General features: G+C 40.6%; 2 long non-coding RNA genes across 2 annotated transcripts; one reads left to right on the forward strand and one right to left on the reverse strand.

Moving 5' to 3' along the window:
* Positions 1–304: 304 nt before the first annotated feature.
* LOC148383156 (uncharacterized) lies at positions 305–8,376 on the reverse strand. Its single transcript, XR_015853505.1, has 2 exons — positions 8,264–8,376; positions 305–3,905 (listed from the first exon to the last, which is right to left on the reverse strand). It is a non-coding gene; the product is annotated as an uncharacterized LOC148383156 (long non-coding RNA).
* A 1,851-nt stretch (positions 8,377–10,227) lies between these two features.
* On the forward strand, positions 10,228–13,217 carry LOC148383157 (uncharacterized). Its single transcript, XR_015853435.1, has 3 exons — positions 10,228–10,626; positions 10,722–11,342; positions 12,808–13,217. It is a non-coding gene; the product is annotated as an uncharacterized LOC148383157 (long non-coding RNA).
* Positions 13,218–14,944: the final 1,727 nt, after the last annotated feature.

The raw sequence follows: 14,944 nt of genomic DNA on the forward strand, positions 1-14,944 counted from the left end.
GGGGAAACAGGCCCGCGCCCTTCAAATAATTAAATTATTTTTAGTTCTACACTAAACCGATAATCCGTTGTAAACACTTTCGTTAATTTATTCAGACGAAGCAAACTTCCAAACGGATTGAAATTAACCCGTGTCTTAAATAACTACGGAAGTTATTTAATTCTCTAAAATTGTCTGAGGTTACTCTTATTTATTACGGTCCTAAGTCATACCATAATAACCCCCTGCACATTAATCAAATCGTCAAATCAACCCCAAACATTCGATTGCACATTCAGTACAGATCAGCGCACATCGAAGTAGATAATATACAAAATACATTTATTGAAGAAACATGAAATCGAATTACAAATCTCAATTACTCCAGAAACCGAACAATTCCACTCACTGATACCCTGTTAATAAAATCATTCAATCCCAGAACAATTCGATTGCAAAACACAGTTCATGACAGAGGGAAAAGGTAGATACCAGCTGCGTGCTATTTTTGGTGGAAGCAAAGTCGAGTGATCAATTCGATCTTACTTCTAAAATCCAAATTAGAGAAACAGGCTGGCCTCGAGGGAGCCGACGGCCCGATGACTATTTCCCACTCTCGCTAAAATACATAAAAGTCGTTTTCCCTCACCTAATTTCTCCTGTAAAGTTGTCCAGTCCAATTTTTCGGAGTAAATCCAAGTTAATTTCAGACCAGCGATCCTGCGTCTCGCACAAAGATCCCGGGACTCTGGAAAAAATCTTGAAACTCCTTCGGGCTTGCAGGAAATGGGGTAAAAATACAAAAAGTCCTGCCTAGCTACAAAAACAGATATGCTCAAACCTCATTGAACAAAGTACATAAGCAGACAAGTATATTCACATGTTAAATAAATAAAAGAAACATTTTAAGCATATAATTATACCTACACACCAAATCAATAAAGACATAACTAGACATTTTTCATAAATGGTGATGAGAAAGGTTTTTATAACTTTATGATCTGATATATTTCTGAGCACATTGAAATAACAAATGACTTTTGATATATTGCCTAAATAGCTTAATGACCCTTAAGGAACTGTGTAATGCATGCCTGATGTTTTTTCTCTGAATCATGGACACGACCAGAGTCGTCTTGACCGTTTAGTACTTGATTGTATCTTGTGTTTTGACTAATGCTAGACGCCAGTTTTTGATTACTACTGAACGCTCTGCACAGAGGGAAATAGTTTGCCTAACAAAGAAAAGATACGGTTGGAAGCATGATTAAACTAAGAATAAGCAAAGACATGATGTATCAAAAGAACAGCAATAGATTAATGATGTCACAGCCAAAAGCTAACATAATTTCGTACAAAATGACAAAATTAAAAGAATCCAGCAGTACGACAGTCTATGTCCAAGATTGGAGAAGAATGTTTACAGGAAGGTCACGTGGAGATATAACCAGCAGGTGCCAGAAGGAGCCACCCAAAGACTCGGCCAAAGATGATCGCCAAGGCCGAAAGACGGGATGGAAGACAACAGCCCCCCCTCCACACACACACACCAACAGAACCCCACCTCCACACCGAATTGCCCATAATCAGCACCACTCCCATGCAAGCAGACTCTCCTTCGAACTTGCCCCACCCCGAAGACTCATCACCCATCAATCTCGGCCCACAATGTGCTACTGAATATAAAACTGATCTAACAACCTTGGACTTTGCCTTTTCTGAATGGAAACTTTCCGCTCTCGAAGGGCCCAGCGCTGTATTGTACTTTCCTGAAAACAGAGCTTTTTGAACAAGAATTGTGATTGAACTCAACCAATCTGTGTAAGTCTAATTTCTGCTTCAGTGTCTTTGCATTTTCCTAAATCTGAAGAAATCAAACGAGCACGCAGTGAGTAAATTGGATAACAGGTGATTGGCAAAGGCTTTTGCCGTGAGGCGCAGATAACGCGCTCCCTAAATTGTGGACAGAATCCAGCAGGCTTCTTCACGTATGAGCGCTCTTTGGGGAAAAAAGCCCCGTAGCTGCCCCTGCAGGACTTTTTATAGACTTGTCTGGTACCTATATTCTCTCTATAGGATAAGACCGCCTAGTTTCCCACGCCCTATAGAATCTGGTCAATTTTCCCATGCTGTATAGGGTTTGGACAATTTTCCCACGCTGTATAGGGTTTGGACAATTTTCCCCCGCTCGTACACCTGCTGTCCTTCAGCAGATGTTTCCGCTTTGACCACGCATTACTTTCCACCAATGTACAGCTAGCCCCTGGTAAAGCCTTTCACTTCCCCTTTTCTTCACTTCCTGTTTCATGAAAATAACTTTTTAAAGTTACGCTTCAATTAACTGTGAAATAAAAATCCAAACCTTTGATCTATTTCTTCAAACAATTTATGTCACGCCACTATTCTCATAGTGACGGGTCCCTTGATCGAATTGACTAACAATATTGCTTTAAGCTGTTACAGAATACATTTTTAGCCAAGCAAATAAATCAAAAAGTAAAAATCACATTTGTGCTTCTCCAAACAATTTATGTCACGCCACTATTCTCATAGTGACGGGTCTCTTGATCGAATTGACTGACAATATTGCTTTAAGCGGTTACAGAATACATTTTTAGCCAAGCAAAGAAATCGAAAAGTAAAAATCACATTTGTGCGTCCATGCGTGACTCACACTCTGACACCGTGTTCCTGTTTTATTTCTATTTTAACTTGCTTAGCTTATTTTGGCCCCTTTTTTGGTCTCATGTTTTGGTCTGGCGCCATCTTTTGGACAAATTTGGAATTTCAGCTCTGCCGATTTATTCCTGTGAACAATCCATTTTTTACCATTTGCACCTTCTTTTCCCCCCATGTTACATGACACGTTAGATTAGCAAAGTTTTTGGGCGTCCTGAAATTTCTAATATCACAAGCACTAATGTTGCTCTTTGTTTGCCTCGTCCAATTTGGGACCTAATCTCGGTGGTCGGGAAAGTGAGTTACTTCACTCACTATTTCCCGTTTTGTCTTGTACCTTGTTTCTTCTTGTTCTCCTGGGGGCGGGGTGGCCCCTGGTTCCAATGGCAAAGCAGTCATTTTTTTTCATCGTCGTAGCACCGATGTCCAATATTGTCTAGTAGAAATATCAGGCGCTGTGGACTCGTTCCACTCCACGGTGATGCTTCCAAAGTCCACTGTCCAACAGGTCTGGTTAAAAAGCTTCGTTCTATCATGTTCGATGTCGATCATTTCCATCGGGTCGTAGAGGGTCGCACTTTTCCAAAGTGGATGCATGCCAAAATTAGGGAAATTATTATGGCCGCCAGCCAGTCTGTCATCAGGTTTTGCCTCCATGGTATCGCGGGGAGAGGAAAAATAGGTGGTCTCCAATCAATTGTCCTCCAATCCATTGGAGGGTTGTCAAGCGGGCTCGGTGGTTCGTCGTAAAAGGGTGAGATACAGGGAACCTCATATCCGCCGTCCGCAAATGAAGTTGCTCCTTGATCTCGATGAGTACCAGCATATATATCCACAGGTTCTGGGAGTGCTCTACTGTCAAAGGGAGTGATCACGTCCGACAAGGCATCAAGGTTTGGCTCTGGATTGTACCTCCTGTGAACCATGTTCTCATAGGTTGGCTCCAGAGGTATCCATTCCTGATTTGTATAAGCTTCTTGCTCATATTCTTCCTTGTGTGGAGCCAATTCTCCAAAAGCAGGATTGTTCCAGTCCTTCGCTGTGTCGCATGTGGCTGCCCCGGTCCCGGGGCACAGCCCTACTACTGGTTCTGCTGGGTTACAGCCAGTAGGGTCATCCAAGTAGCCTGGGAGGGTGAGTGGTGACCCACCACTCTCAAGGCTCATCGTTCTCCTCCTTGTGGTTCCACGCGGGAAGTTCATGGCTGGTCGCTTCTCAGGGTCGAATGAAAATCTAGTACTTTCCTCCTGGTTATATAGAATAGAATAGAATAGAATAGAATAGAATAGAATAGAATAGAATAGAATAGAATAGAATAGATCTTTGTCATTCTCACACATGTACAACGAAATTTAAAAAGTGCCAACCGATCAGTGCAAAAATAAATAAAATAAATAGAATAAAAAGATAAAAATAATACAAGCTAAAAACCACACAGAAGAACATACACAAACATATTTTTTTTTTAGCGGCATTTGATGTGACCACCGCTGTAGGGTAAAAACTGTTTGCGAATCTGCTAGTCCTTGGTTCAATGAGAGTAGCCCCGATTAGGGTTCGGCTGTTCTTCATGACCAAGAAATGGCTAAGCCTTTTGGCCTCCAATTTGACTCCTGGTGAATATATCCCTTCGTAGAAAATAATTGCCATCATTACTGTAATCCCTACTAATGCTGCTTTATCTTCATTTACCAAAAGGCCTCATTCGACCTTATTTCCAGGAGCAAGACAGACTATCCCCTTCTTTGTCACATATTGAAATTCTTTGGTACTCAATACTTCGGTTAGCAATACATGTTGCTCACGGTCTCTGTAGGGGCTGCCGCCACTTTGACCAATGGTGCGTCCTTGTACACCACTAACTGGGCTATTGCCCGGGCCCAAGAAATTGGCTTCCATGGTCCCTCAAGCAGGTCTCCCAATGCTGCTCTACCCCCCACTTGAAAAACCGGCGCACGAGTAAACAAGGCCATCGCATTGGCCTTTTCCGTATAACTGGCGAGGGCAGGTCGGCCAACAATGGCCCAAAGCCACATACTAGTTCTTCATGGCCTCATTGTGATCATACGCAGGCCAAGATGTTCCTCCCAAAACTGGATAGAGGGTCGTCAGGGGGGTCATGGCCTTGGTGATCTGCCATCCTTCTACTTCTCCGACCTTCAATAATTTCCCTCTTGCCATGTGATCCAAACACATGGGGCAATATTTCAGCACATCACCGTCCCAAACGCACGTACACGAGGCAATTTGTCGTGCCCGTGCATCGGTGGTTGCTAAACACGATGTCTCAAGAAAGGAATCACCACTTTTTGTTATATTTTTCAGAAATGCTTCATGTCTTGAGCTTCATTTTGCCATCATTACGCTAAAATGCTTTATTGTGTTAAGAACGTTTTCTCACCATCACATGGTGAATGTATACTGACACAAAGTAGTACATAGAAGACCAGCACAAACACACCTCAGCAATTATGGAGACAGATTGACTACCCACACAACAAAGAGCCAGCCTGAACGCACAGAGTCCTTTTTTAAATAGCAGGTTCAATCAGTGCACCTGGTGGCACATCTGAAACCAATCACTGATGAAGCCACTCCCCCCCCCCCCCTGCACTGATGGGTCAGATGGGTATGAGGGGCACCGATCAGGGATCACCACCATTCAGATTATGAACTGCCACAAAATATTGTGGCAACGGAGGATACATTTGCTAAAGCAGTACTAGCCGTAACAGCAATAATTAAAGCAATATTACATGATTACATACATGATATACATGATTAACAAAGGGATGCCCACTGTCATAGGATTGTATGGTGGTGTGTTAAGAATTAGTAAAACAAAGTGGTTGGTTCAAATGTTTTTATGATGTTTTAATCAGTATGGTTAATCAACAGGTTGATTCAAATGTTTGTATGATGTTTTAATCAGTACAGGTAATCAACAGTTTGATTCAACTACTCTTATGTTTTAATCAGTATGGTTCATCAACAGGTTGATTCAAATATTTTTATGATGTTTTATTCAGTATGGTTAATCAACAGGTTGATTCAAATGTTTTTAGGAGGTTTTACACTACACTACAATACACGACAAAGACAACATATTTAATGCTCAGACTCATAAACTTTCTTTTATTTTTCAAACTAGAAAATGCAATTTCAGGAGAAATTGCGTGTGAAGGCGAACACTTTAAATAACGTCTTGGAGAATGCTGCCGAATGATGTTGAAACGAGTTGAATTACTTGAGAAATGTGTGTGAGTGTGTGTGTTTCTGAATGTGATTTGAATGTGGTGAATATTGTGGAATAGGTAGAAAAAAGATGAAGAGTTGAAAGTTGGAATGGGTTGAATCAGTTGAAAAATGTAGAAATTAGAGTATAAAAACAAAATTTTGGGAGAATTTGATTGAATTTCAAATTTGAAAAGTTTGAATTTTTGCTTAGTGGGAAGTTGTGGACTAGGTAGGGAAAAGATGAACAGTTGAAACTTAGAAGGGGTATAATCGGTTGAAAAATGTAGAAATTAGAGTAGAAAAACGAAACTGGAGAATTTGGTTGAATTTCAAATTTGAAAATTTGGAATTTTTGGTAAGTGGGAAGTTGTGGAATAGGTAGGCAAAAGATGAACAGTTGAAAGTTGGAACGGTTTGAATCGGTTGAAAAATGTAGAAATTAGAATAGAAAAACAAAACTGGAGAATTTGGTTGAATTTCAAATTTGAAAATTTGGAATTTTTGGTAAGTGGGAAGTTGTGGAATAGGTAGGCAAAAGATGAACAGTTGAAAGTTGGAATGGTTTTAATCGGCTGAAAAATGTAGAAATTAGAGTTGAAAAACATTTTTGGGGAGAATTTGGTTGAATTTCAAATTTGAAAATTTGGGATTTTTGGGAAGTGGGAAGTTGTGGAATAGGCCATTTTGGTTTGCTGGCGACATTTTGGATGGGGACATGTATGGGGCCTGTATTATAGCAGCCGGATGTTGGTGTATCTAATTTGACATTCAACGGATGTTGGTGTATCTAATTTGACATTCAATGTATAAACCTTTGATGTCTATTATATGCAAATGTAGATGCTAATGAGTTTGGCGCCAGTCTGGCGGGCGCCAAGATGGCGCCATTTTGGTTTGCTGGCACCATTTTGGATGGGGACATGTATGGGGCCTGTATTATAGCAGCCGGATGTTCGTGTATTTAATTTGACATTCACGGATATTGGTGTATCTAATTTGGCATTCAATGGTTAGTGGGGTTCGTTCAATAGCTTGAGTTTACGTTTTACTATTCCGTGTTGCTTCCGTTGTGTTTTGTAAAAAAGAAATATAATATACAAAAATATATACCGTAATTTCCGGACTATAAATCGCTCCGGACTATAAGTCGCACCAGCTATAAAATGCCCCAAAAAGTGAAAAAAACATATATAAGTCGCTCCGGAGTATAAGTCGCATTTTGGGGGCAATTTATTCGACAAAATCCCACACCAAAAACAGTCATGAACGAGCAACATCAGGCTAAACGATAGCAACAACAGGCTAAACGATAGGTATGCTAACGTGACAAACACAAACAAAGAGCTGAGAACGGGCCTGACGTAACATATAGAGTGATTAAGGACAACGATTACATGAATAATATGTTTATAAAACCATCGGTGTCACTCCAATTCATTAAATAGCAACAACAGGCTAAACGATAGGTATGCTAACGTGACACAAACAAACGAGGAGCTGAGAACGGGCCTGACGTAACATATAGCGTGATTTAGGACAACTATTACATGAATAACATGTTTATAAAACCATCGGTGTCACTCCAATTCATTAAATCCATCGATCGTTCTTTGTCAACAATGGGTGCGCGCGGCTGAGGGCGCTTGCACTTCAAAATATTCCACAGGCTCATATAACGATAAACTATATTTCAAATGACTATAGTATAAGCAATAATATTATCAAACCATCCGTGCACTTTAAATCCATTAAATCCATCGATCAAATTCCTCGTCCTTTGTCAACATCGCCGCGCGTGCGCCCTGACGTCAGCCTCGTCTTTATTCCACAGATCTACTATATAACTATATTGTAGCGTTAACAAAGTACAAGGATAGATGTGGGTTTGGTAAACGGCTCTTTATTAAACAAAACAAACTTCCAAGCGTGTGGCGGCGTGGACTTCCCGACACGGGAGCTCCATGGCATTGGACCGGGCGTGCGTAATGGCCATGTCCGAGCCCCACGCATCGTTCGCGGACAGCCACTCGGCCGAGCGCCGGCCCCCGACTCAGTAGAGTAGGACCGGGCGTGCGTAAAAGCCATAATAGTTTTTCAAACCTTCTATGTCACTCCAAATCCTTAATTCCTTCAAACTCTTTGTCCTCCGTGTCACTTAGAAATGATCACCCCTAATGATGCCGGTAGTCCTTATCTGGGTACGTTAGTATGTAAACAACCGCCGCGCCGTGCCACTGACGTCACTTGAAATAGTAATCCATTGGTACATCACAGTTCTCCAAACTTTCTTTCAGCTGCATATTTTACAACTTGAAGTTTGTAACCTGCAAAATGAGTTTCTTTTTGGTGCCATTTTTCTTAAGCTTACCCAGTTGATGAGTCACGGCCAACGGTGAAATTTAGAGCGCCCTCATCCAGTTTCGTCTGAAAATATAATTTTTTTGGGTTGTTTTATCAAAGTCAAAGTCTGCTTTATCGTTGATTTTTTTTTTTTTTTTTTTTATATACTAAGACACACAAAGAGATTGAAATTACGTTCCCACTATCCCTCGGTGAGATAGTACACATATGCATACAAGCAACACAAAAAAAAACAAGAAGGCACAAACAATGAAGAAATAAGAGTGTTGAATAAATGATAAATAAACAAATAAAAATAAATAATAATGATAACTATAAGAGGAGCAAAAATGGAGCAAGTGTACATACAGCAGACAGTGGACTTGGATATGGTGCTTTGAAGTGTTAATTGCTTTATTTGATGTTTTCTCTATTTTTTATGTTTTGAATATGTTCAAGATAAAGATATAAAAGCATGTGAAGTGATCAACTATACTAAAAATAACATGGGAAGTGGTCAACTATACTTGTAAGTAAGTGATGTCTTAATGATCAAGTAAAAATTTGTGAAAAAAAACATATATAAGTCGCTCCTGAGTATAAGTCGCCCCCCCACCCAAACTATGAAAAAAAACGCGACTTATAGTCCGGAAATTACGGTATAATATATAATATAATCATTCTAACCTCTCGTCAGCGGAGTCAGATTTTCAAACAAACATTGATGAAATAGATTTGCAACCATTTTTGTGAAACGGTTACAAACCAAAGAAATACATCTGAGCTAGATTTGCTATCAACCAATGCGTCTAGGGGTCAAAAGGGGAGTTTTGTTGAAAAAAAGGCATCTGAAGGAGATAGGCAAGGTGTTGCTGCACCTAATTTGACATACAATAGCTTGTGGGGCCACTGATAGTTGAGTCATTGGAGAGCCAGCAGAGTCAACATTTATTAGCTCCGAGTTGTCTATGTGTAACTTTGTTGAAAAAGGCATCTGAAGTAGAAAGGCAAGGTGTTGGTACACCTAATTTAACATACAATAGTTTGAGCTGAGGTCGAGTCATTAAAGCGCCGTCACAATCATTAGCTATAGCAGAGTGTTCTCGCGGCATGTGATCCACGTTTTACTATTCCGTGTTGCTTCCGTTGTGTTTTGTAAAAAAGAAATATAATATATAAAAATATATATAATATATAATATAATCATTCTAACCTCTCGTCACCGGAGTCAGATTTTCAAACAAACATTGATGAAATAGATTTGCAACCATTTTTGTGAAACGGTTACAAACCAAAGAAATACATCTGAGCTAGATTTGCTATCAACCAATGCGTCTAGGGGTCAAAAGGGGAGTTTTGTTAAAAAAAAGGCATCTGAAGGAGATAGGCAAGGTGTTGCCGCACCTAATTTGACATACAATAGCTTGTGGGGCCTCCGATAGTTGAGTCATTGGAGAGCCAGGAGAGTCAACATTTATTAGCTCCGAGTTGTCTATGTGTAACTTTGTTGAAAAAGGCATCTGAAGGAGAAAGGCAAGGTGTTGGTACACCTAATTTAACATACAATAGTTTGAGCTGAGGTCGAGTCATTAAAGCGCCATCACGATCATTAGCTATAGCAGAGTGTTCTCGCGGCATGTGAGCCAATAGGCGTGGTCTTTTCTCTCTCCCAAGTTTGAAGTTAGTTTGGGATGGACGACCATCGATCATTTTGAGAAGACAAGCCAGAGCATGAGCTCTGATCAGCGGAGTCGGACTGCGTCGAAAATTGTTTTGAGATGGTTAAAGGTAAGTCATGTTACTATTTTATCGGTATAATAATAATAATAATAATAATAATAATAATAATGCATTAAGTTTATTATAATACACTAGGGTTATTTGTAAAACATGATGTAATGTTTATGTAATGTCATGCCGATATCGTTTTTGCCGATGTTCATGCACCCTTTGACGACAACTTTAGTGGAGTTTATCTAACACAATCAGACTATGGTGAGTCAGCCGTTCATCTATGGTAGTTTATATAGTAAATGCTATTAGTTTGTGATTTATTTTAAGTATGTAACAGATCTCGTAGCTGCAGCCACTAGAAAAAAACGAGCCACCGACACAAGCTGATTTCGAAACACAGACTAGTGGATGTCTCTGGACGCCATTTTGAAGTACCAGAGGCGGCAGAGCCAATCGCATCAGAGCCAGCGAAACCAGTCGCATCAGAGTCACGTGCTACCATTGAGACCAATCAACTCATGCCCCACGCCGACCGACAGGAAGTTGTCACGAGCATAGAGCTGGAGCCGGAAGCATCCACGGACACAGAATTGGCGGATGCTTTATCTGCATACGAAGGCGTGAACCACCCTCTCGAGTCGACAAACAAAGTTAGAGGTATTCCTTCTATTTTTTTCTCTTTCTATGTTATCATTTGACTTGCTATTTCTGGTATTATAACGGTTTAACTGCTTTTAAATATCTACTTCCAGTTAAGTGTCGTGACACAGGGCGAGGGGTTCAAAGAGGAAGGAGGAGGGGGGCAGCCATCTACAACACGAGCCACCCAACCACCAGGGGGCCTGAGCCGGCACGCGAGAGTCACCACCATAAGAATAGAAAGCGTCCTGTAAAGTGCAGTGGCAATTGTATCTACAAAAGTCGGTTACAAGAATGTTTTAGGGTTATATGGATACTGACAAATTTGGCTGAATCAAGTTAGGTCTGTTTTTTACTATTCTGTGTTGTTTCTGTTGTGTTTTTTTAAAAAAGAAATATAATGGATCATTCTAACCCAAACCTGGGCAAATTACGGCCCGCGGGCCACATCCGGCCCTTTGTGCGTCCCTGTCCGGCCCGCATGAGGCCAATCGTAATAAAAAAATAAAAACAAAATTAGTGATGTGCGTACAATACAACTGTTTTGCTTTTATTTTGAAAAGCGTTGCACTTCCGTGTAGCGTACGTGTATGTGAGCTGTGCGTGAAGGTGAAAAGTGCGAAGTAATGCTGCCCGAGAAACGTGTGCTGAGCCTCAGAAAAGAAAAGTTGACAAGGAGCGCCGTGTTTTCAACAAGACATGGACTGCCAAGTATTTCTTTACAGAAATGAAAGGTAAAGCCATGTGCCTGATTTGTGGTACACAGGTCGCTGTGTTTAAAGAATATAATTTGAGTCGCCACTACACGACCAAGCATGAGAAAAAATACATCTGTCTGATAAACAGGGCGCATCAGAGGCTGATGCAGTGCTAGCAAAACTGCAAGCCCAACAAGAACTTTTTATCAAACTTCACACCCAGAGATGGAGCGACTTTGTCATTTGAGGAAAAGTTAAAGAAGTTAAGAATAAATTGTACTGATTAATAATTGTTTTTTTATTTGACCTTTACACCACAATTTCACATGGCTTAGTATAAATATAAACAGAATAATTGTATTCTTCTAATTACCAGTACCAACTATTTAAAATACATAATTCAGTGCATTTTACAATGGATGAAAATTGAGCAGGTTTAAGTTATCGTAGGTGTGGCCCTCTGACACAACTCAGGTTTTTCATGTGGCCCCTTATAAAAATTAATTGCCCACCCCTGTTCTAACCTCTCGTCAGCGGAGTCAGATTTCCTAACAAACATTGATGAAATAAATTTGCAGCCATTTTGTGAAACAAACCAAAGAAGTGAAACACCTGAGCTAGATTTGTTAAGCATTAACAACGATGTGTCTACGAGCCAAATATCAGATTTGCTCAACAATGTGAACAATGCTGTATCGGGGGGAGAAAGCTCCCTTAGTCCTGATATTCTTACCCATTTACAAGTTGTCATAGATGATCTGAACAATCAAAGTCTGAATGAAGGTAGACAGAGTCATACACCGATTCCGTCACAATTGCTAAACATGATAGCAGAATTAAATAACCAAGCTAATGATAGCAGCGGAAACCAAAGAAGTGAAACACCTGAGCTAGATTTGTTAAGCATTAACAACGATGTGTCTACGAGCCAAATATCAGATTTGCTCAACAATGTGAACAATGCTGTATCGGGGGGAGAAAGCTCCCTTAGTCCTGATATTCTTACCCATTTACAAGTTGTCATAGATGATCTGAACAATCAAAGTCTGAATGAAGGTAGACAGAGTCATACACCGATTCCGTCACAATTGCTAAACATGATAGCAGAATTAAATAACCAAGCTAATGATAGCAGCGGACGTATCAGTCCTGATATTCCTGTTCAATTGCTAAACATGATCAAAAATCTAAATACGCAGCCTCTGGTTGACCCGTTGACCGTTAAGCCTGTCAATTCAATGCCGGCTGTTCTTGATGACAGCACACCAATATTTCAACACCAGCATGACAACGGTTCTGTAATAACTGTTGACATTCCACAGGCATTTCAGGCTAACAACTGCTCTGTTATAATTGATCATGAAATAGATGTTATTGATGACAGCTGTTAGAAAAATTGTATATATATGTTATCATGCGTTCTCTAATGAGTACTTATTCACAATGTTACTGTTCAGTATGCTTGCTGCTTTGCTTTGCTTATTCTTATCTTGTACAACAGAACAGAAGGATTACGGCTGGGTCAGGGGCGAGATGACGGTTGTGTCAAACAAGATGCTGCTGACAGCTCAGCGTCCACCAGAACAGATCGTGAAAACAACACGTCAAACGATGCGTCATGAACCTTCTGATCTTCCTTAAAGAACGTCACTTTCTCTTTTTATCTCTCGGAATATCGCTTAAACTGTTTTCCTGATATAGCCATATCTGCACGCAACACTTTGTGCGTTACTTTTTGTTTCTTTTCTTACGAGACGAAGCCACAATCTCTTTTCCCCCCCCTTAAGGGCTAATCGTCTCACACTGTGGGTAGGGCATTTCCAAATAAAAAGAGCGAGGAGTGTAAAACAGATTTTTAGTGTAGTCGGACTGCTGTAAGTCTGGTTGCACTCCTCGCGAGAAAAGACTCAACATTCTGCCTCACTGGTTTTGTCTGCTGACCCTTTTTACTGATTTTGAACCTGACAACAGCACACCAGCGTTTCAACACATGCCCCACCACCTAACAGCGGTTCTGTAATAACTGATCAGCACGGTGGTTCTGTTGTAGTCAATAGACCGCATTTCAATAATGTCGAGGTAAGGCGCCAGTTAAATATACCATCGCAAGCGAACATCAATGATTTTGCAAACTTTTACCTCCAGATTGAAGATAAAATAGATGATGATATGCAAGAAGTGGATAGGCGAGCACAACCAGGTGATATGATTCAGGCTGAGTTAGTGAGTGGTAATGATAGGGCTCACATCTACCAGCAAACGAGTAACATAAACTCTATAAGAGATAGTGTAACAGACATGCTTGAGCGTTTAGCCCGATCAAATGCAGAGCTTTTGGCCGATGAGAGGTTAGAGCTTATTGTACAAATAGTCACTCTATTGCGTGGTGGAATGCGTCGCAGGCTGGTGAACAGTACCAACAAAAAAATTTTGAGGTTGAAAAAACGACACTTACACATACCTCGTAATAAAAACAACAATCTATGCTTTGCTCTCTCACTAACTTATCTGCTAAATGACACACGAACAACAAAACAAGCCACACGACAGGCACGGCTTTTACATGAGAGTGTGGGGTTGAATTGTCAAACACCTGTGAGTCTGGGGGATGTCCATAAATTTGAAAAAGTCCTCAAACGGAAAATAACTATCATGTACCGAAAAGAGGACTGTCGCCCCTTGACTTTTTTCGACACACATTACCCCAAAACAGACGAAGACACTTTATTTGTCTTACACTTCGAGGGTCATTACTACGGCGTGAAAGCTATAGAGGCATTCGTTGGTCACGCGTTCTTTTGCAGACATTGCTACAAGGGGCATGAGAACTGGAAACAACACCATTGTGAAGGACACTGAAACATTTGTCTCGATCTGCGTTGTAAACAACGGCGGTTTAAACATGTTATCTGCCCCGATTGTAATAAAACTTGCCGTAATGAGGAATGCTTTGCCAAACAAAGAGTTTCGAGCGACGAATCGTGTGAGCAACTGCACCTCATACAAAAAATGCTTGCAATGTGGTCTGCAATATTATGTGAAAGCTGATGGTACCGGTGCTAAGCATCGTTGCCCTGTTAAAAAATGCGCAGTGTGTGATGAAATCTTAAATCAAGATGATGCCTTGCTGAACCCCCACATGTGCTACATTCAGCCCATCAAGCCTCACCCACCTTGCAAAGATGTAGTCGACTACGATTTTGAAACCTATGTAGATACAAATGGTTTACACAAACCTTTTCTTATCTGCTGTAAATCAAAGAGACCGGAGAAACAGTGGTTTGGCACAGATTGTGTTGACGAATTTCTCAGATTCAAACCCACGGTTTAAACAAACGACATTTGTTGCACATAATGAGAGAGGTTTTGATTCATACATCTTGATAAGGAGAATGCTTGAACTAGGTATCAAACGTGACATTCTGATGCAGGGGACTAAAGTTCTGTCATTTGTCGATTTAGACACAAAATCTCGATTCATAGACTCGCTCTCATTCCTGACGATGCCTCTAAGTGCGATGCCTAAGGCCCTGGGGTTTGAAGATAAATCAAAGGGTTATTTTCCACACAGATTCAGCTCTTTAGAACATCTAAACTACGTGAGGTGTTACCCTGATTCTCCATACTACGATATTGAA

Source organism: Syngnathus floridae, chromosome 17 (genome assembly GCF_059516105.1).
Source record: "Syngnathus floridae isolate MCC-2025c chromosome 17, RoL_Sflo_1.0, whole genome shotgun sequence".
In the NCBI taxonomy this organism is placed as follows: domain Eukaryota; kingdom Metazoa; phylum Chordata; class Actinopteri; order Syngnathiformes; family Syngnathidae; genus Syngnathus; species Syngnathus floridae.